Source organism: Hypanus sabinus, chromosome 6, assembly GCF_030144855.1.
Source record: "Hypanus sabinus isolate sHypSab1 chromosome 6, sHypSab1.hap1, whole genome shotgun sequence".
Classification (NCBI taxonomy): Eukaryota; Metazoa; Chordata; class Chondrichthyes; order Myliobatiformes; family Dasyatidae; genus Hypanus; species Hypanus sabinus.
Window position 1 is genome coordinate 71,134,977 of NC_082711.1, and position 23,287 is coordinate 71,158,263.

Here is a 23,287-nt window from a genome sequence, read left to right on the forward strand (position 1 = left end):
GATGTACTCTGATCCAAGGAAGCAAAATTAGAGAGAATTGCCATGAAAAAAATTGAAGTTAATTACATGGAGAAATCTTGACAGCTCTTTGAGATAAACTGACCATGAGTACCTTTGATGTGGAAGTATTCATATGTGTTCACGTTTGGGTCTAGGCTATGGTGGTGCCTCAGACCGAGTGTTATTGAAGAAAGTAAAAGATGTTCCATAACAATACTATTAATGACTCTTCATCATTGAATTAATTATTGGGAAGTAACATTTTGTCAGCAATTACCAAGCTAAATTTTGGCAATTTTTAATCAGAAAGTATACCTCAGCCCTGCCAATGCAGCATGTTTATTTATGGTGTCAGCTCATGTGGATGACAGCTGGATGCTTTCATGGATCGGAAGCTATGCTATGAAGTGACATCCAATCACTTTTCAACATCACCAAGGCGAAATAAATTAACTATAGAGGATTATAGGAAGCCAAATAGGCCAATCCATGCAGTACTTTTGGCTGAGGGCTTTTGCAAACAATTCTGTCATGTCTCAAAGCCTTGTGAGGTGAGTAGCACTGTGGTCAAGGTTAGAGCTGTCCAAGAAAGGAGTGAGGAAAGGAGCTAATGTATTTGCCCTTGCAGACAGTCAGATGGGACCTGATGGGACAATTAACTTCACTTTGGCTCAAAAAATTCCATGATTCAATGACTCATCTCCTGTTCCTACCACCCGTGAATGGACCGGAGCCACAGAATTTCTCTCTAATCCATCAGCTGTTCATCTGCTCATGGCCTGCATCATTGAATGTACAGCGAATGGTTAGCCTCTTTGTTGTAACTTCAGTATGTCAGCAACTTGTCTTGTCCTATTCTTGATGCTGCTACTGGCACATTTCTGCAACCACACTGAGTTAGGATTTGCTTCTTAATTTGTTGAAGTGAATGAATCATGTTCTGGATGGACAAGTTACTGGAAAATTAAAACAGGCATTTATTCAGCCCTGAATGCCAAATCTCCTGCTCCACATAGTCCATACCCCTTCATTCTTTACATATTAATGTACCAATCTAAGAACCTATTGAGCAGCTCCATTGTACTTTCCTCCACTGCTGAGCCTGGCAGTGCATTCAAGGCACCACCACTTTGTGTAAAAAAAAATTTGAACCGGGGATCTGCTTTGAACTTAACCACTCACCATGAATGCATGCCCTCCAATTTTATGAACACATGATATTCTGCAGATGCTGGAAATCCAGAGTAACACACACAGAATGCTGGAGGAATTCAGCAGGTCAGGCAACATCTATGGAGGGGAATAATGAGTCGCTGTTGCAGACTGAGACCCTTCAACCCTGTAGGAGACACCGGAGATGGCTGTGTGCTGTTGGATTCTGTGATGGTTCGGGGATGGCCCTTCCCATCAGTGCTGCTCTCCAGTGTTTGCTCAGTGGAAGACAAGCTGAATTGCATTTGTCTGTGACTACTCTTGTGTGAGTTGAGGAACTGCTGTGGGCTTGTTCTTGCAGAAACATGGCTCCAGGGCAACATCCAAGCAACGCTAATCTACAGACTTTGACAGCCAGGAACTTAAACTACATTATTACTTCTTATTTTATTATTTGTAACTATATTTTTATGCTATCATAATTATATGTGTTATATACCTCTTTCAGGAGGGTAAACCCGGTAAACCGAGCCCATCAACTGTTGGGTGTGTTCAAAGATGTTTTCACTCTCTCATTGCTATAGGTGGAATTTCCCACCCCTGCTTCAAAGGGGGGAATAATCATACCAGTGCCAAGAAGAGTAGTGTGAGATACCTTAATGACCATCATCCAGTAACACTCACATCTATGGTGATGAAATGCTTTGAAAGGTTGGTTAGAATTAACTTCTGTTTAAGCAAGGACCTGGACCCAGTGCAATTTGCCTATCACCACAATAGGTCTACAGTAGATGTGATCTCATTGGCTCTTCATGCCCTAGACAATACTGATACTTAAGTCAGGCTGCTGTTTAATCACTGTTTAACACAATCGTTCCTACTGTTCTGATTAAAAATGTCCAGATCTGGGCATTTATACCTCCCTCTGCAACTGGACCCTTCACTTCCACACTGGAAAACCTGTGTGGATTGGAAATACTATCTCTATCTCACTGATAATCAACACTGGTGCACTTCAAGGATGTGTGCTTAGGCCACTGCTCTAGTCTCTCTTCACCCACTACTGTGTTGCTAGGCACAGCTCAAAAGCCATCCATAAATTTGCTGATGACAGCATTTCAAATGGTGACAAGTAGGCATACAGGAGCAAGATAGATCAGCTGGTTGAGTGGTGCTGTAACAACAATCTTGCACTCATCGTCACTAGGACCAAAGAATCGAATGTGGACTTCAGAAAGGGTAAGACAAAAACAGACACCAGTCTTCATCGGTGGATCAAAAGTGGGAGGGGTGAGAAGTTTCAAATTCCTGGATGTCAACATCTTGGAGGATCTAACCTGAGCCCAACATATTGAAGCAACGTACACAAAATGCTGGAGGAATTCAGAAGGCCAGGCAGCATCTATGGAAAAGAGTAAACAGTCAACATTTTGGGCTGAGACCATTCATTGGGACTGGAAAAAAGGTGAGAAGTTGGAAGATGGAAGAAAAGGAAGCAGGAGGAGCACCACGACTGACACGTCATCCTTCGCCACCTCTACAGCTGCATGAGGCCACTCTCAGTGTGGAGGAGCAACAACTTACTGTATATTCCAACTGGGTAGTGTCCAACCTGATGGTATGAACAATGATTTCTTGAACTTCAGGTAACTGCCCCCTTTCATCATTCCCATTCCTGTTTCCCTCTCTCAATTCATCTCCTTCCCCTTCCCGATCTTCTATGGTCTTCTACCCTCTCCTATCAGATCCCCCTTTCTCCAGCCATTTGTCTCTTCCACTTATCAGCTTCCCAGCTCTTTAACTTGCCCATCCCTCTTTCCTGGTTTCACCTATCACCTCTCCTCCCTACACCTTCTTACTCTAACCTCATCTTTTTTGTCCAATCCTGATGAAGGGTCTCAGCCTGAAACAGCCTGTTTACACTTTTCCATAAATGCTGTCTGACCTACTGAGTTCCTCTAGGATTTTGTGTGTGTTGCTTGGATTTTCAGCATCTGCATATTTTCCCATCTTTGTCCTATCCAACATATTGATGTAGTTACAAAGAAGGCATGATAGCAGCTATATTTCTTTCGGAGTTTGAGGAGATCTGGTATGTCACCAAAGACACTCGCAAATTTCTCCCGATATACCGTGGAGAGCATTCCAACTGGCTGCATCACAGTCTGGTATGGGGATAGGTGCACTTTGTAGAATTGAAATAAACTTCAGAGAGTTCTGAACTTAGTCAGCTCCATCATAGGCACTAGCCTCACCAGCATCCTGGACATCTTCAAGGAGTAGTGCTTCAAAAACAGGCATCCATCACTAAGGATCCCCATCACCCAGGAAATGCCCTCTTTCTCATTGCTACCATTAGGGAGGAGGTACAGAAGCCTGAAAGCATATACACAGTGATTCAGGAATTGCTTCATCCCCTCGACCATCTGATTTCTAAATGGAGACTGAACTCCTGAACATGACCGCTACTTATTTTTTCTCTTTTTGCACTACTCACTTAACTTTACTTTTTAAATATATACACGTTACTTCAATTCACAATTTTTATTAGTATGTATTGCAATGTACTGTTGCCACATTACGACAAATTTCATGAAATGTACCAATGATATTAAACCTGATTGATGTGCAGTGTCATGTGTGTGACTTCATGTACTGTGTTTTGCACTTTGGACCTGGAGGAATGCTGTGTCATTTGGCTATTTTTATTTGTACAGTTGAATGACAATCAAACTTGATCTTAAACTTAATTGGCTACACAATTGGCTTAATGGCAGAAAGCAGAGGGTGTTACTCAGGTTAACCTGCGGAGCTGGCGGAGGTCAGGACCCGATGCCCGCAGTGTTTCTGTTCCATTGTCGGGAAGCGATCGCGATTGAAAATAAAGTGGAAATAATAAAGTGTTTGGAAAGAAGTGAAACACCATCGGTCTTTGGAAAAGTGTTAGGCTACAGTAGGTCAACGATGGGAACAATTTTAAAGGATAATGGATAAAGTGAGAATAATGGAGCATGTGAAAAGCCCTGCCCCGATGAAAGCTACAATTATTACTAAGCAACGCAATGGTTTAATTATTGGAATACACACATTTCTTAAGTGTTTTATATGCATAGAAAGGTAAAATATATACTATATACTAAGACAAACGTTTGACTAACTGACGCTAAATAATACCGGATTTACTCGTTCCGACTTACGTACAAATCCGACTTAAATACAGACTCAGGAATGGAACTCGAACGTAACCCGGGGACTGTCTGTAACTCCGTTGCATTAATAAAGCACCTTGTTAAATGTATAACATATTAAAAGTAACATCAGTGTTATCTTGTATTTCCATACAATGTTACATTTGGCTGTTACACATCTATTGTCAGAGAAGTACTTGCATAAGTAGGTAAACCACCTTCATACAAGCAAGGACAGAAAACAGGGCAAAGTGAGCATACTTATTTATTCAGTAAATTATGGGTCGAAGTTTTTGGTGAGTACATTTCTAACTTTTCTGGCTTCAGTCTTTTTGCTGTCTGTTCTGAAATTGTTAGGTTGTGTGGGGGGTTGCGTTCAAGAAAACAATGAAATACCCCACTGCCACCACCATCTGTTCTGGCACATCATGACAACGTTTTAAAAAACCTCTGGTTACCCCTCCACACTACTCTGCCCAAACAGCGTTTTCAAATTTACACACTCTGTAGGGCATTTTAGAAAAGCTCTGTTTTTGGGGGAGGAAAATGCTGTTTCAGTGTGGACAGAGGGTCAAAACAAAGAGAAAAAGCTTCAGTTACGGATTTATCCGGTCTAGTGTGGACATAGCCTCAGATTGGAGATCTATGACTAATGGTGTGCCTCAGGAGTCAGTGCTCGAACCATTGTTGTTTATCATTTACAGTATATCAATGATCTCAATAAGAATGTACAAGGAATGATAGGTAAATTTGCAGATGAAACTAAAATAGATGGTGTAGTGAACAATGAATGAAGTTACCAAAAATTACAGGGAGATCTTGATCAGCCAAGCATCTGGGCTGAGGAATGGGAAATGGAGTTTAATTTGGAAGAGTGCAAGATGTTGCAGTAAATAAATTCAGATTGGGCTTTCAGAGTGAATGACAGGGCCATGAGGAGTGTTGTAGAATAAAGGTGCTTTAGTGTATGGTTCCCTGGAGTCACTGATAGACAAAGTAATGAAGAAGACTTTTGACATTCTGGCCTTCATCAGTCAGGGTACTGAGAAAATAAGTTGGCAGGTCATGTAGGTGTATTGGATGCTGATGAGAGAGTATTATGCTTAGTTTTAGCTTATCCTGTTCTAGAAAAGATGTAGTAAATGGGCAAGAATATGGAAAAGATTTATAATGCTTTTTCCAGGATCTAATGGACTGAGGTATGGATTGATGTTGGACAGACTAGGGTATTATTCCCTCAAGTGGAGCAGACTGAGAAGTGATCTCATAGAGGCATATAAGATCATGAAGGGCATTGAAAGGGTGACTGCACTCAGCTTGTTTTCTTTGGAGTAGGGAAATTAAGAACAAAAGGACATTGGACAACGTGAAATGGAAAAGATTTAATTGGAACTTGTGAGACAACTTTTCTCTTTACACAGAAAATGGGAGGCATGTGGAATGAGCTGCCAGGAGTGATTGAGGCAGGCACAATAACAACTTTTAAAAGATAGTTGGACACGTACATGGAAAGGAAAGGTTTAGAAGGTTATGTAGGAAATGCTGGGAAATTGGTCTAACTTGTTTGGGGTATCTTGGTCAACACGGATCACTTGGGCCGAAGTGCCCATTACCATGCTATATAACTCTTTTGGAGGAGGACAGCGAGGCTTGAAAGGAAGTGCGGCGGCGGCCATTTTCAAATTGTCCAATTGCTTCTCAGATCGGAGTTCTGAGAGGCGGGACTGCGCAGGCGCATGAAGGAGGCCCGGGAAGGAGGGAAGATATATAAAGGAGATACTGAGTGAGGTAGTTCTCTTTTGGAAGAGGACAGCGAGGCTTGAGAGGAAGTGCGGCGGCGGCCATTTTCAAATTGTCCAATTGCTTCTCAGATCGGAGTTCTGAGAGACGGGACTGCGCAGGCGTGTGAAGGAGGCCCGGGAAGAAGGGAAGATATATAAAGAACGCCGCCTTAAGAAGCGGGCAGCTTCATTTGCGGGCAGCGGAGTGAGCCGGGCGCAGAGTGTAGGGCTTGGGCTCAGAGGGCTTAGGCAGAAGAGGGCACAGTAGGCTTATCTTTTAGTTCTTGTATTTTCAGTTATTTGGGAGGTATGAGTGTGAGGGCAGCTTGTTGTTCTCGGTGTCGGATGTGGGAGATCCTGGAGTCTCCGAGCCTCCCGGATGTCCACATCTGCGCCAGGTGCGCCGAACTGTAGCTCCTGAGGGACCGAGTTAGGGAACTGGAGCTGCAGCTCGATGACCTTCGCCTGGTCAGGGAGAGTGAGGAGGTGATAGAGAGGAGTTACAGGCAGGTGGTCACTCCGGGACCACGGGAGGCAGATAGGTGGGTTACAGTCAGGAAGGGGAAGAGGCAGGTACTAGAGAGTACCCCAGTGGCTGTACCCCTCGACAATAAGTACTCATGTTTGAGTACTGTTGGGGGGGACAGCCTACCTGGTGGGAGTGACAGTGGCCGAGCCTCCGGCACAGAGGACGGCCCTGTAGCTCAGAAGGGTAGGGTTAGAAGAAAGAGGTCCATAGTAATAGGGGACTCAATAGTCAGGGGCTCAGACAGGTGTTTCTGTGGAGGTGACCGGGAGTCCCGGATGGTAATTTGCCTCCCTGGTGCCAGGGTTTGGGACGTTTCTGATCGCATCCAAGATATCCTGAAGTGGGAGGGTGAAGAGCCAGAGGTCGTGGTACATGTAGGTACCAATGACATAGGAAGGAAAGGGGAAGAGGTCCTGAAACGAGAGTATAGGGCGTTAGGAAGGCAGTTAAGAAGAAGGACTGCAAAGGTAGTAATCTCGGGATTACTGCCTGTGCCACGCGACAGTGAGAGTAGGAATAGAATTAGGTGGAGGATGAATGCGTGGCTGTGGGATTGGAGCAGGGGGCAGGGATTCAAGTTTCTGGATCATTGGGACCTCTTCTGGGGCAGGAGTGACCTGTTCAAGAAGGACGGGTTACACTTGAATCATGGGGGGACCAATATCCTAGCGGGGAGGTTTGCTAGGGCTACAGGGCGGACTTTTAACTAGTAAGATGGGGGGGGCAGGAGACTATTTGAGGAGACTATGGGAGAGGAGGTTAGTTCACCAGTGGAGCAAGTAAATAGACAGTGTGTGAGGGAGGAAAGGCAGGTGATGGAGAAGGGATGCGCTCAGCCCGAAGATGTAGGGGAGAAGAAAGAAAAGGATAATAAATTTGAATGCATTGTTAGGGATGGAACGAGAGGAGGAGATGGAGAGTATCTTAAATGTATCTATTTTAATGCTCGGAGCATTGTAAGAAAGGTGGATGAGCTTAAAGCGTGGATTGATACCTGGAATTATGATGCTGCAGCTATTAGTGAAACATGGTTGCAGGAAGGGTGTGATTGGCAACTAAATATTCCTGGATTTAGTTGCTTCAGGTGTGATAGAGTAGGAGGGGCCAGAGGAGGAGGTGTTGCATTGCTTGTCCGAGAAAATCTTATGGCGGTGCTTTGGAAGGATAGATTAGAGAGCTCCTCTAGGGAGGCCATTTGGGTGGAATTGAAGAATGGGAAAGGTGCAGTAACACTGATAGGAGTGTATTATAGGCCACCTAATGGGGTGCGTGAGTTGGAAGAGCAAATGTGTAAGGAGATAGCAGATATTTGTAGTAAACACAAGGTGGTGATTGTGGGAGATTTTAATTTTCCACACGTAGACTGGGAAGCTCATTCTGTAAAAGGGCTGGATAGTTTAGAGTTTGTGAAATGTGTGCAGGATAGTTTTTTGCAACTATACATAGAAGTACCGACTAGAGATGGGGCAGTGTTGGATCTCCTGTTAGGGAATGCGATAGGTCAGCTGACAGATATATGTGTTGGGGAGCACTTCGGGTCCAGTGATCACAATAGCATTAGCTTCAATATAATTATGGAGAAGGACAGGACTGGATCTAGAGTTGAGATTTTTGATTGGAGAAAGGCTAACTTTGAGGGGATGCGGAGGGATTTAGAGAGAGTGGATTGGGTCAAGTTGTTTTATGGGAAGGATGTAATAGAGAAATGGAGGTCATTTAAGGGTGAAATTATGAGGGTACAGAATCTTTATGTTCCTGTTAGGGTGAAAGGAAAGGTTAAAGGTTTGAGAGCACCATGGTTTTCAAGGGATATTAGAAATTTGGTTCAGAGAAAGAAGGATGTCTACAATAGATATAGGCAGCATGGAGTAAAGGAATTGCTTGAGGAATATAAAGAATGTAAAAGGAATCTTAAGAAAGAGATTAGAAAAGCTAAAAGAAGATACGAGGTTGGTTTGGCAAATAAGGTGAAAGTAAATCCGAAAGGTTTCTACAGTTATATTAAAAGCAAGAGGATAGTGAGGGATAAAATTGGCCCCTTAGAGAATCAGAGTGGTCAGCTATGTGTGGAACCGAAGGAGATGGGAAAGATTTTGAATGATTTCTTCTCTTCGGTATTCACTAAGGAGAAGGATATTGAATTGTCTAAGGTGTGGGAAACAAGTAAGGAAGTTATGGAACCTATGACAATTAAAGAGGTGGAGGTACTGGCGCTTTTAAGAAATTTAAAAGTGGATAAATCTCCGGGTCCTGACAGGATATTCCCCAGGACCTTGAGGGAAGTTTGTGTAGAAATAGCAGGAGCTCTGACAGAGATCTTTAATATGTCATTAGAAATGGGGATTGTGCCGGAGGATTGGCGTATTGCTCATGTGGTTCCATTGTTTAAAAAGGGTTCTAGAAGGAAGCCTAGCAATTATAGACCTGTCAGTTTGACATCAGTGGTGGGTAAATTAATGGAAAGTATTCTTAGAGATAGTATTTATAATTATCTGGATAGACGGGATCTGATTAGAAGTAGCCAGCATGGATTTGTGCGTGGAAGGTCATGTTTGACAAACCTTATTGAATTTTTTGAAGAAGCTACAAGGAATGTTGACAAGGGTAAGGCAGTGGATGTAGTCTATATGGACTTCAGCAAAGCCTTTGACAAAGTTCCACATGGAAGGTTAGTTAAGAAGGTTCAGTCATTAGGTATTAATGCTGGAGTAATAAAATGGATTCAACAGTGGCTAGATGGGAGATGCCAGAGAGTAGTGGTGGATAATTGTTTATCGGGATGGAGGCCGGTGACTAGCGGGGTGCCTCAGGGATCTGTTTTGGGCCCAATGTTGTTTGTAATATACATAAATGATCTGGATGATGGGGTGGTAAATTGGATTAGTAAGTATGCCGATGATACTAAGGTGGGAGGTGTTGTGGATAATGAGGTGGATTTTCAAAGCTTGCAGGGAGATTTATGCCGGTTAGAAGAATGGGCTGAACGTTGGCAGATGGAGTTTAATACTGAGAAGTGTGAGGTTCTACATTTTGGCAGGAATAATCCAAATAGAACATACAGAGTAAATGGTAGGGCATTGAGGAATGCAGAGGAACAGAGAGATCTAGGAATAACTGTGCATAGTTCCCTGAAAGTGGAGTCTCATGTAGATAGGGTGGTGAAGAGGGCTTTTGTAACGCTGGCCTTTATAAATCAAAGCATTGAGTACAGAAGTTGGGATGTAATGCTAAAGTTGTACAAGGCATTGGTAAGGCCAAATTTGGAATATTGTGTGCAGTTCTGGTCACTGAATTATAGGAAAGATATCAATAAATTAGAGAGAGTGCAGAGACGATTTACTAGGATGTTACCTGGGTTTCAGCAATTAAGTTACAGAGAAAGGTTGAACAAGTTAGGTCTCTATTCATTGGAGCGTAGAAGGTTGAGGGGGGATTTGATCGAGGTATTTAAAATTTTGAGAGGGATAGATAGAGTTGACGTGAACAGGCTGTTTCCATTGAGAGTAGGGGAGATTCAAACTAGAGGACATGATTTGAGAGTTAGGGGGCAGAAGTTTAAGGGAAACACGAGGGGGTATTTCTTTACTCAAAGAGTGATAGCTGTGTGGATTGAGCTTCCTGTAGAAGTAGTAGAGGCCAGTTCAGTTGTGTCATTTAAGGTAAAATTGGATAGGTATATGGACAGGAAAGGAGTGGAGGGTTATGGGCTGAGTGCGGGTAGGTGGGACTAGGTGAGATTAAGGGTTCGGCACGGACTAGGAGGGCCAAGATGGCCTGTTTCCGTGCTGTGATTGCTATATGGTTATATGGTTATAAGTCTACAAATTCTGTGAACTAAATGTAGATAAACATAGCTGGATGACAGAATCTCCTGAAACATCTTTTGTTTCATGATACTCTAAGGACTTTCAATTGACTGAACTCTTAAACACCAAAAACATAGTCAGTCAAACACCAGTGTAAGATGGAATGTCATCTGGGCTAACAATTTTCCTTCCCAACAAAATCTATTGTAAGTTACTTGATGAAATCCACTTCTCTGGCCTTCCAGGCCATGATCCTGACCTGATTCGAGCACCGTCAAAGGCATGTCTCAATACAGTGCTATCATCAAACTTCGTTCATCCCAAGACCATTATAAATTAAGAAATTTTTAAAGAAAATTAAGAGAATATTGCCCCAGATTGATACATGGGGGGAGAAGCAGAGAAACTACTTCCATTAGTGAGAGGATCCTTAACAAAAGGTTTGATATTAAAATGCAAGCTTAACTATTTGGGAGTAAAATGGAAACACATCTTTCCCTTGCCAAGAATAACCAAAGTCCACAACTCATTCCTCCCAAGTTATGGATGTTCGATCATAAGAAAATTTTTAGGATGTATATTCCTTATGTGATGTGTGCTTTGTGTGATTGTTGGTACTGTATTTTGCACTTTTTTTTGGCTATAATCATGTGTATGGTTGAATGACAATTCAACTTGAACTTGATTGGTACTCTTATCAAAGGACGTAGATCAAATCAGCAATGATGTAATTAAATGGAAGATCAGGACCAATGGACTAAGTGATCAGTCTGATTTTAATTACTTCAATATTTCCCATTTTATTTTACCATAACTCTTTGGACTGAACTTTAATCAAAATTTAAAATTCAAAAATTTTACGTCAACATCTTAACTCACTTTGAAACCATTAATCTCTGGTTTTACAGAGACAAGATATCATGTAGTTTGACAGGAAGCAGATGAGTGACTTACATATTGTAACAAGTCATGCTGCCTTCATTTTATATCTGCTTTACTGACGACTCATAAATACGAAGTTGTGCAGGCCTCGGGAAACTTATTGGAGGTAAGAATGAATGAATCCAGCAGGCCAGTACCTATATGTCTGTGGACCAGCAGAAGCGGGCAAATTTCCATCCAGTTCAGTGAGCAATTCTGCAATCCATTTATCTTCCAATGTCTCTCTACCCCATCGACAATGGATCCTTCTGAGCACCATCAGGAAACCCAGCCACCATCTGACCAGCAAAAGAGCTACATTATTCCCTACAATAATGCACTTGTCAGCAGTCTCTCCCTTTCTGCACTGCTGCCTCCACTTCTATTCAACCTTCGGGTTGTATAAATTGGGTACCCCTTATGATCACAGCAAACTCAATCACATGATCAGTTAACTCCCCCACTGAGAACTAACTACATTACAGGCCTTGCTCCAGGCCTTGTTTCTCAATCAGCATGCCTTTGTGGAAGAAACCAACCATAACAGGTCTAAAATCCGTGAGACCCTCAGAAAACCGATTGTTTAGGATTTGCAGATAGAAGAACAATCTCCCTGGTCAGAAACTGTCTCCAGATTAAAAGCTGAAGTGCTCGGTGGAACTCTGCTTTACCTTGGTGCATTTTACAACAGATGTCCAGAGCCACCGTTCCAGAATATGTGCTTCTTCCATTTGCGGAGATGCAAATGGTTGGGCAGGGGGTGAGGATTAGTTAGAAAGGAACAAATTTAAGTAGAATTGGAGGAGCTGCAAAGTTGCTCTCTAGAAAGCTAGACCTGCAATCCCAAAACCAGGTACTGTTGCGTTGCAGACTAGCAGAGATGTAGACAAATTTGGAAAGTGAGTCTTTAAGGCCACTGTCTTGTATACAGTTGTGGTTTCTTAGTAAATGTGTCCCTGATCTCCCACCTGCAGTTATCCTGCTTTACTGCTTTCAGTTAGGGAATGACATACTGGGAGATGTAGTAACTTTATTCCTGTCCAGCAATCTGCTGTCACACTAATCCTTGGCCCTGATGATGGAGTTCTTGTATCTGTAGAATGACAGGAGTTGGCAGAGGTAATGCAAGTATCTGTAACTGCAAAATCAAATTCAAAATACCTAGTGTCTTATTTCAACAGCTACAGATTCATCATAAATGTAGAAGTGAACACATTCACTTCAATTTCTGATAATGTCTACAGAGTTTTCTACTGTTACAAAGTCCTACAAACCAAATCTTTAATGCATTAAAGGAAAGCAATGTGGTAATAATGATGAGTCCATTTATACCTTATAAAAATAGAAGCCAGTTCAATGGTATGAGTCAGATTAGAGTAATTGAGGAGGTATATTACTGTGCACTGGTGGATCAAAGAGGGACACTTGATATATCAGCGGTATTCGGCAGATGTGCAGAAGACCGATAGATATTCCAGGCAATTAACTAAAGGCTAGGATTTACAAATTTGATGTTAATGTATTATTTTTGTCCTTTTACTTCAAGAAATGCTCTGTAGAACAGTCCAATCCAGAGGATGTAAAAAATCTGTAAATGTGTAAAATGTGACACAACTATATAATTCTGCATTCATTATCTATTTTATCTCTACATGAGCCTCTTTTTCTTGATCAAGGTCAAATTTCTATGCTTACCTACTTCATTACTTTCACCTCTGCAGAATGTTTAAAGAAATACAGAACATAGAATGTAGAACAGTACAGCAAAGGAGTAGATTCTTTGGTATGTTATGTTTTGTAACTCCAGAAACGATTCGAAAGAAAAATACAGGAGCCAGGATATTGGTCTACTTTGTTTTTATCTTTTGGTGAGGTGCTCACATATGACAGAGCACAATAATGACATATGTCATTCATGTACTTCTTACATACAACTTATAATGAATTATGTAAACAAACAGAGTGCTTAATCAAATAATATTTTTACAATATTACTCAGGTATTACTGAACTATTGAATACACTACGCTCCTCCTTGCTTAACTAGAAATTCCAACTCAATATAGAATATATCTCAACTCAAATATGCAATATATTGCTCTCTAGTCATTTTGTAAACAGAGTATACCATATAATACAACTACTATATTGACGTCCACAGCATAGTAAATCTTAAATTATTCCATTCAGGCCAGAAGATTTAATCACTCTCAATGATTTTTTACTCTTGTAGGATAACGTCTTTCCTGAGAAAGGGAATCACTCTGTTTGGCAAGTGAGACTTGTGGCTGAGAAGCAACCTCAGGTTCTGGGACCTCCTCCATGGTGATTGTAGGTGTTGACTCTGGGACTGCAAGAAGTGGTCCTGACAGACCTGGATACCTTTCTTCTCTTATGACTCTGGTCTCCTCAACTGATCAATTAGTTGTCTCCAGATGACATCAGATGCAATCTTCACTGTGTAGGAGAGTGGTCTAGTTCTGTCCTTAATCATTTTAAATCCCACCTTTTGATCATCTCTGTAGTTCCTCGCCAGGACTGCTTCTCCAGGAGTGAACATCAAACCTCCTTATTTGAGGAGCCCTCAATTTGTCTCAGCAGTTCTTCCTGCATACTCCTTCTGAGATTGTGTTTAAAAAGATCCAAGCGTGAGCGCAAGGGATGACGTAGGAACGGCAGAGCCAGTGAGTTGTTAATTGTGGAGTGTGCTGCATCGGAATATGCCAAGTGGAAACTGACAAGCTTCTGATTCAGTGCAGTGTGTTCTGCTGAAATTGCTTGCAGTGCATTCTTTAGACTCTGTACAGACCTGTCCACCAAGCCATTTGCAGCTCGGTGGTATAGTGCAGATGTAATATGTCTTGTTTCATTCATTAGCAGGACTGACTGAAACTGTTCCACCACAAACTGTGATCCATTGTCACTGATTAAGTCTTCTGGAACCAGTTATTGAGAAGGGGGTTCTCCGCATATCAACAAGGCTGTAGTGAAGGCTATTGACTACTTTGTAGTTGCACCAAGAAATCTGTGACCATGAATGGTCCACCAAAATCCACATGAATCCTCGGCCAGGGCAATACAGGTTATTCCCCAGGGATGGAGAAGTGCTGGTCTTGCATCTCCTGGATGTGTTGGCATCCCACACAGTGCACAGCAAACTGTTCAATCTGTTGATCTATCCCAAGCCACCAGACAAAGCTTCAAGCCAATGCTTTCATTTTGACCACACCTAATTGACTAGCATTTTGCTCCTCCAGCACTTTAGCTCTCAACTTGGATGATACAACTCTCAATCCCCAGACAAGGCAAACCCTGTCAAGGGCAAGTTCATCCCAGCACTGGTAAAAATGGGGGAACTGGAGTTTTTGCTGCACGTTCCAGCCATTTTGGTTTGCCCTACAGACCTGAGACAGTGTGGGGTCTTTTCTGTTTCCCTTTGGATCATCTCTGCCACATAAGGAGACTTCTGATTTGCATCAGGGAGAAAATGTCAAGAGGAGTGTCCTCTTTTGTAAATTTTTCAGCTATTACTTTTTCCAAGGGAAATTGGACAATATATCAGCACTTCCATGATTAGTCATCCTCTTGAATTCAATATTGTAATTGTGTCCTCCAAGAAACAGAGCCCATCTCTGGATTTGTGTTGCTGCTGGTAGTGGAACACCCGTCTGTGGACTGAAAATGGACACTCGCATCCGATGATCAGTAATGACGACAAACTCTCTCCCATTCAAATACTGGTTGAAATATTTTGTGTTCCAAACCAGACTTAAAACCTCTGTCAATCTGTGCGTAATGTTTCTCTGCAGTGATAAGGGAACATGATGCAAAGGCTGTCTGGCATTCATTTCTATCACTTGTAACACGTGACATGACTGCCCCTGTACCATAGGGTGAGGTGTCACAGGCAAGCTTCACTGGATGATGTGGATCATGAGATGTGAGTACACTGTCTGCTGTCACCATTTCCTTTGCCTTTTGGAAAGCCATCACATGTTGCTTTGTCCTTTGTCATTTCTTCCCAATCTGCAGTAATGAGTTCAAGGGTAGACCATATTAGCCAGGTTTGGCAGGATCCTGTTACAGTAATTGACAAGTCCAAAAAAAGGACTGCAACTGTGACACGTCATTAGGACTTAGGGCAACCACTGTTATGTGATTTTTCTCAGCACACTTGTATAAATCTGTGTGTCAATGGTTTGACCAGAGTAAGTGATGCTTGGTCTAAAGACTTCACACTTGTGTTGTTATGTTATGTAATTCCAGAAGCAAATTGAAAGGAAAACACAGGAGCCCTGGATAACTCATGTACTTACCATAGTTTCTTTACTTTAGTGAGGTGCTCACGTGATGTGACAATGTAATGACATGTGCCATTCACATACTGCCTACTTGTAGCCCCTAATGAATTTTGTAAGTAAACAGCAAATGCTTAATCAAACAATATATTTACACTATTACTAAAATATTACTGAGATATTGGATACATCACATGATCCACCATGCCTGTTCTGACCATGAAGCCAATCTAAACTAATTAATATTTGCTGCACATAAAATGTATCCCAGCCTGTTTATTTGTCTGTCAAGATGTCTCTGCTTCTATCACCTCCCCTGGCAACATGCTCCAGGCAACTAACACTAAGTATGTAAAAAAATGTCTTGTAAATCTCCTTTAAACCTTCCCCTATCATTTTAAAGTTATGCTCTCTCATATTTGTTTTCCCAGAGAAAATAAATCTTGACTATGTATCCAATCTATGCCTCTTGTAATTTTATATACTTTATTGGAATTATGGAATGAGAAATATTCAATTTGCAAAGATCTTGATAGTCATTTCAAATTAGTCCATCAAGTAGAAGTTAAAATTAACTGCTACCTTCATTGTCCTCATTTGTAAATTTCCTCCCATGTACATAGTTAGAAACTCTGATTCAGAAACTTACATGTGATGTAAAGGCCTCTTTGGCTATGATCCTTGCAGGCAATTGTCTTTTGGAAATCTTAAGTACCACTGCGTGACTCAATATTCCTAAGCAGCCTAATGGGGGGGTTTTAATCAATAGGATGAATTGATGTCCAATGGCAGAAATCATTTGAATTGCAATCCCACTCCGATCATCTTACTTCTTTGCTCTAATGTGAAAACCCAGAGGAATGTTAAAAAGAGCTAAAATGTAACAGCATAATGTTATATTCTTGCGAAATAGGTGTAGATGACACACTGGATTAAGAGGTGTCAGTATTTTTTTTGGCTACATAAACTGTTGAAAATAGCAATTTTAAAATATCTTAAAAGTCAGTGGGTACAAACTCAGCAACAACTTGCAGGATATGAACATAAACAGCTCTATTTAAAGTTTCTAACATATACTACAACATGTGCAGAGATTTGCTAATTTTCTCCCTAGTACATAACAAATAGACCAGCTGGGATCTCTCCATGTCAATTGTTACTTTGCAAATTGCAAGTAGCTACCTCTGGATATTTCTCTCCCTCTGGTGGTCACTCAGGGAGGGTAAGAGCATACCAATATGCCAGTATAATTCATCCAAAGGATGGAATCCAATTGGTGAGGGTGCTTATGGGGAGGCCTGACAGTGCATCAGGATAAGAGCAGGTTGCAGTGCTGGATGGATAGAAAGAGAATTGCAAAAAGGGACATGAAAAGATCAATGAACTTGTCAGGTACTGTATGAGGAGCAATGCAAAAACAGGAGAGTGAGGAACTTGGCAATATTTACTACTGTGTATCAATCATTGATATGCTGCTACATTCACATTTCCCTGGGTAAATGTCATCCTGCACTTGACCTAGAGCAGACCACACTCCACTCCACATCTTCCATCCATACACTCTGCCTCAGCTTCAGTCCTCTTCCTCCCATTTCTGGAGATAAGCTGATGACTTCCCCTATTCCTCACAAGCTCCAGTCTCGTCAACATGGAGGCAGCACTGAAATGAGGCAAGGACTTTTATACTTGCAGTTCTTTAACAATAGTGGTGGAAGTCTTTCATCTTTCAGCTATTGGTATTGATTTTAAACAACAGATATGATGTGTGTGTACCTCATTTGATTGCATGCTACATCTGAGAAGAAAATTGAAACAGGTCTGCACATGCTCACTGTGTCCCTGCCGCTCCCAGCTAGACTCTGATATTTGCAAGAACAAAAGAAATAAATAGCAGCCACAAGAGTTTCATTAAAATGTTGTGTTCAATAGTTAAACACTATCCCTCTGCTTCTCTGCAGGGCAAATTGATTTGTCATCATACTTTAGTAAAGAAATGAACTAAAAGACTGAAAGATTAGAGTCAGTTCCCACAATTCAGGTAATGCAACAACTCAAATGAGACAAAGCAAAGCAATGTAAACTAACAGTTTAGTGTTTTAGTGCATCTGATAGAGTGAGAAAATATCAGGTCATTGTGGAAGTGCTAGAAGCACAGCAGACTGTGGAAAAAATGTCATTTGAAGCAGAAATGAAGGAGAGGACTGAAGATACCACAGGAGTAGGGGAGATGCTCAGTATATCAGAATGTCATCAATGTTATTGGAAAGAATAAACAAGGTTAAGAAAAAAAAACACGGATAATAAAATATTCTTTAAAAAGTAGTCAGAGTTTAAAATTGAGAATGGCAACACTGTACATGTTGATTTCCAGTATGACAAGGAAGACTGAGATGTCAATCAAGATCATAATTTCTTTATAATCCAGGGTTACTGTACAAGAAAGTACATTTAATGATAATAATACCAACCTTTTGGGCCTGGAGGGACAGATGATTTGTTGTTGTGAGTATGTGCATCTCGTCTCTCATGTTGCCCTTGGACACAGCTGGACAAGACTGAGCTTTCAGGAGGCCACGGGCCCAGTTCTTGGTCAATATGCTACTTTCTGCTGCATGCGTCCAATTATTTGCTCATCTGCAAAAGCTTAGTTTAAGCATAGGTCTATTACAGGCCACAATCATGATGCATGGCTTGAAATATGATCTGGCTTGATGAAACATTTCTGAATTAGATATAACCTGGAATTGTATTCTGACATTTGCAGTGAACTAACTTCATTCATAAATCATGCCCCTGATATAATAAAGTGATGGCTATTTGATTGGCCACTGAGTGCAAAGCCAAACACAGACACTTATTAGGGTTGGTTCCGATTTGCGACTGATAAGGTACTGACCTAATTTAATAAGTAGCATGTTGATTTCTTTTAGCCCTGTCTACTTTTCATCCTGCATTGTTCATGTAAACAATCTTGTCTAGAATGTTTAAAATTATACAATTCAGTTCTGAAGGCACTGATGATGTTAACACCTGCTGGCTTAAAAATAGACAAAGAAATTGGGCACATCTTTACCATAGTTGCAAAGTTTATAAACCCTACTTTACAATGATCTTTCAAATTTAATCAATCTTTCATGCCACTGTTTAACACTGAAAACACTAAAAATGCTTTGAATTTCTTTATTAGTACAGAAGATGAACTAATTAAAACCATGTGAATACTTAGCTCATGCAGAAATACTTATCAGAAAGCTCATGATTGCCATTGCCAGAAATCTAATAGAAACTGAAACTTTTGGAGATGCTCAGTAGGTTAGGCAGCGTCTGTGGAGAGAGAAGCAAAGGAAATGGTTCAGGTTGCAAACCTGATGTCAGGGCAATGATTTATAGGTTAACTGTTTCTTTCTCCGTAGTGATCCAGACCTATCAAGTGTCTCCAGCATTTTCTGTTTTAATTCAAGAGAAAACATCATCAAGCAATAAGGGAGAGAGGCAAGCCTACTTTAAAATGCAAATGCAAAACATGTTTTAGAACAAAAAGAATTAAGTGGGTATATATACAATGTGTAATTTAAAAACCCTTATTATGAGCAAAAGTTGTGTACAATTGTTGGATGAAAATTTGTAGTATGTAACATTCCATAATGAGATGGTTCATCAGTCTAAAAATTGTGAGAAATGTTCTCCAAGTGTAAAGCTGTACTTAAAAATTTAGTTTTATTTCAATCTAACTGAGAAAGAAATCTGCTATCGGCTGGGAAAATGTCACAATCTCCAGAACTGACACTGGAACAGATTAAAGCTTCCAAGCAGTGACAGAAGCATACGTGATGAGGAAGCAATGCAACCGCAAGGAATTGACTGCAGAGCACAAAGAAAGACATCGAGTAAGTGAGATAAGGGTTACTTGACTAGAACAATATGTATAAGCAAGACCAAGAAAGAGTCCCTGCCGTGTGGTAGTCTGATCCCAGATTGGACTGTGGCAGAGAAACAACTGAAGAAAATTTTATTTTAAAGGCAAATAGTTGCTGAATTTTGTATTTTAACAATATGAATCATTGGACAGACTAAGAAATCCAATGTTGTAATGATGTACAGATGTAATCAACCATTTGTTGTTGGTGTGCAGAGAAAGGTGATTTAGCTCAGCCCATGTTTCATTCTATTCTGTTGCACTCTCACTGGCAACTGACTTAACTTCAATTAATGAAGTTATATATTTTCTAAATTTTGCTGCAGAACAAGGTTCAAATTTCAATTAGTTTTTAGCAATATTTGTGTGCACAATCAACACATCTCTTTATTTGGGAAAACAGAAAGAGACAAAATCTTTTTCTGCTGATTTTCAGCCAATGAAGTGATCAACAAATGGTCCATTTGGACTTCTTGTGTTGAGTCCCGCGTCTGTTTGTTCTAGTATATGATAATGACAGCCCGCATTATTGCAGTTCTGAACTTGAGATTAAAAGATATTGGCAGAAATGTATGCTTTCTCTGTGTGAGCAAGCAGAGATTTGAAAAAAGAAATGAATACTAGAACCGAAGGCTTTTGGCTGTCTGCCTTCTCCAACTCATGGTGCATCCTTGAATTTATAGTCAGCAACGATGTAAAAGCACTTGCTACTGGACTTGAAGGAAGGCCCCTATAAAAATCTCATAGGCTCTGTAGTGTGAACTTTGCCCTTGCTGATTCCTAATGCTGTCAGGCATTATTTTAAAGGAGTTCTGTAGTGTCCAGCAGTAATGACATTAGGTTGGCCAAGCAGCTAATCACATGAAAGTGCTCTCATAGAAAATGAGGCTGCAAAGCACAATTCTTAATGAGCTTTTAAAAGATTGGATGTATTGCAAAATCAAGATTTGAATATACACATGAACTCAAATGGAATTTAAATATCAAACATAAACTTAAAACGTAAAAACCTTATTGAAATCCTTTTACAAATAATTACAAACTACATATGCAATCTTTTCCCCTTAGAATCAGAGACTACAGTATATACTGTATTAATTACAATTTGATATGTTATCAAAAGCTCACAGGTTACAAAACACAAGATGCTCAGGATAGCTTGTAATTAGTTTTAGATCCTATTCATTTCAACTGAGATCCTGTGAATCCATATGAGGAGGTGTACCGAATCACTGACAGCATATTTGGGATTGACACCTTAAACAACGCATGCATGGAAATCCTAAAGCTGCTGTTAATTTCACGGTGTGATTTCACCATTTGTTTCACCGTCATTACAACCTAAATCTCTTAGCCTAAGAGTTTCTCAATTCTCAGCGTTGCAGTTTCAGCACTTTTTATGTTGTTATATTGGAGGGGGAGGAGAACGAGGAGCAGAAGATGTGCAAGAGGAGAGTGAAGCAGCATTTAGAAAGGATACACTTGACTTGATCTTCAGCCTCAAAGGATACACAACAACACAGATTCCATCAAGAACTTAGTGAAGAGTATCAAAATTGTGCACCTCAACTTCAGAAGGACTTGCAACTGTGGTCATTTGTAAGCTCTGCAACATGACTGTTCTTAACTTTTATCACACTCTTATTTCAGGCAATGAATGGAACATTTTCAACAACAGCTAGGCTGCAGTGCAGATATGCATTTGTTAAATTGACTCACATTAAGTTTGATATCCTGGAAAGAGCTTCAAGATTCGCACATCCAGTTTCATAGGGCAATTGGATTTCCCAAGATCCGGGGTTAAATTGATAGGACAGCTTGCTTTGAACGGTCGCATGGCAAACCTGCCTCAACTATTTCCCATTTCTGAATTCACTGAATATATGAGATACCAGCAAAGGGCAAGGAATTCAACCCCAGCTAATAACATTAAACAAGCTGCAGAGTAGTGCCTATGGGGTCCACCCTGCTTCTGAAATATATTTCCATTGAACTCGATTACAAAAGCATTGCAGAAAGTGCTGTGACTGCAGTATAGTTCATTTACCACTACTAAGCATGAATCAATTTCAAGGCAATAGGATTATCATAGCAACACCATTCAATTGATCTAAACACCGACTCCCAGTTCATCATGAAGTTGTGCAAGCTATATACACAGCCAAAGTTATTATCATTATTGAATGGCTCTCCATACACTAGATGTTTTTTTTCAAATACATTGGCATAATCAATGTCAGTAAAACAATATTCATGGATACCAAGTGCCTTAAGGTTATCAGAGTTTTCCTTGCCTTGATTTAATAAATGCAAATAACAGTTAAGGAAAGGTCAAAAAACATGTTAAGTGTAAAACTATAAAGCTAACAGCTGTAAAACCTGAAATGGACTAAAGCCTATTAATTGTCATTACTGAACTGGGATTATTCTGAGATTCATAAACATAAATCCATTTGTTTCCCATTCGTAAGTTTACGTTTTCTCACAAAATTGAGAATGATGCAGCACTGGACCTTAGTCAATTGGCAGTGGCGTCTGATCTCCGGGCTTTAATTATGATAGTCCAATTGAAGGTGAGGAAACACACATTCATCCATTTGAGTTTCTGATGCAACATCTTATGTAGCCTTGGCATTCCAAAAGATGACTGTCATCCAGCTAAGCTAGAAAAGAGATTAGTCCAAGCAACCAACAATGCCAAGATACTTCGTGTGAATTTTTATACCAGCACTGGACTACCTGTTGTGGTGAGAAGGAGCTCTAGAATTATACTGCTCCTTATGATTCACCATTTTTAAGCATATGGTGCTACAAGGTCTGTCTTCACCAAATCCAAGTTGGTTTTGCCATACCTGTCAATTGGTGATACAGCAGATACCTGGTCTGTGATTGAGTGTATACAGTACTGGGCTAGGAAGTGTTTATAGTGTGGAAACAGCATGTCATCTTCACGTTGCTCTTCTCATCACATGTTTATATATCGTGAGCAAGTGGAATCACATTTTCTCGCTGCAGTAAGCTGCTGAATTGTGGCTGGGGCGCCATCCATCTCTTCTAGCCGTAACAACATTTCGCCCAGCAGTGGAGTCTCAGCACCACCACTGCTGCACCAACGGGCAGTGAGTCTGAGCAACCACGTACTTCCGAACACGGTCACATGCAAACAATATTAATGCCCATCTCTGAACCTCGGCTCAGGCAACCTGCATGGAATAAGTGGCTAATGAAAATCAAAAAGTTCCAAGTGCAAAACTATCATTGATGTTTTTTTCACTCCACAGGCCAAAGCTTGTCAACATTGAAAAGGACCTTCATACAAAGCCCATCAGTCACTTATCATGCAACAGAGATTACAGTCAAGCTGGTACAAGATTAATAATACCACTCAATTCACGTCCAGACACTGAATAATTTAGGATCTACCTCATCTTCTGAAGAAAGGAAGAGCCAGCTGAAGGGACAATGTTATCAATGGACTGACATACATATGTCAGCTAGTGAGAGAGACGTTGACCTGTGTAGTGCCACAGCCAATTGTGGTGCCAATAAAATCTAGCAAGCAAAGTAGACCCTAGGCAATAACAAGCAATTGAGTAGTGTAAAGCTGTTTACTTCAGCTGCTGGGTTGAAAGTTAAAGGTCATATTTTTAGAATAATAGGGAGGGTATTGAGAATTGAAATGAGGAGAAAATTGTTT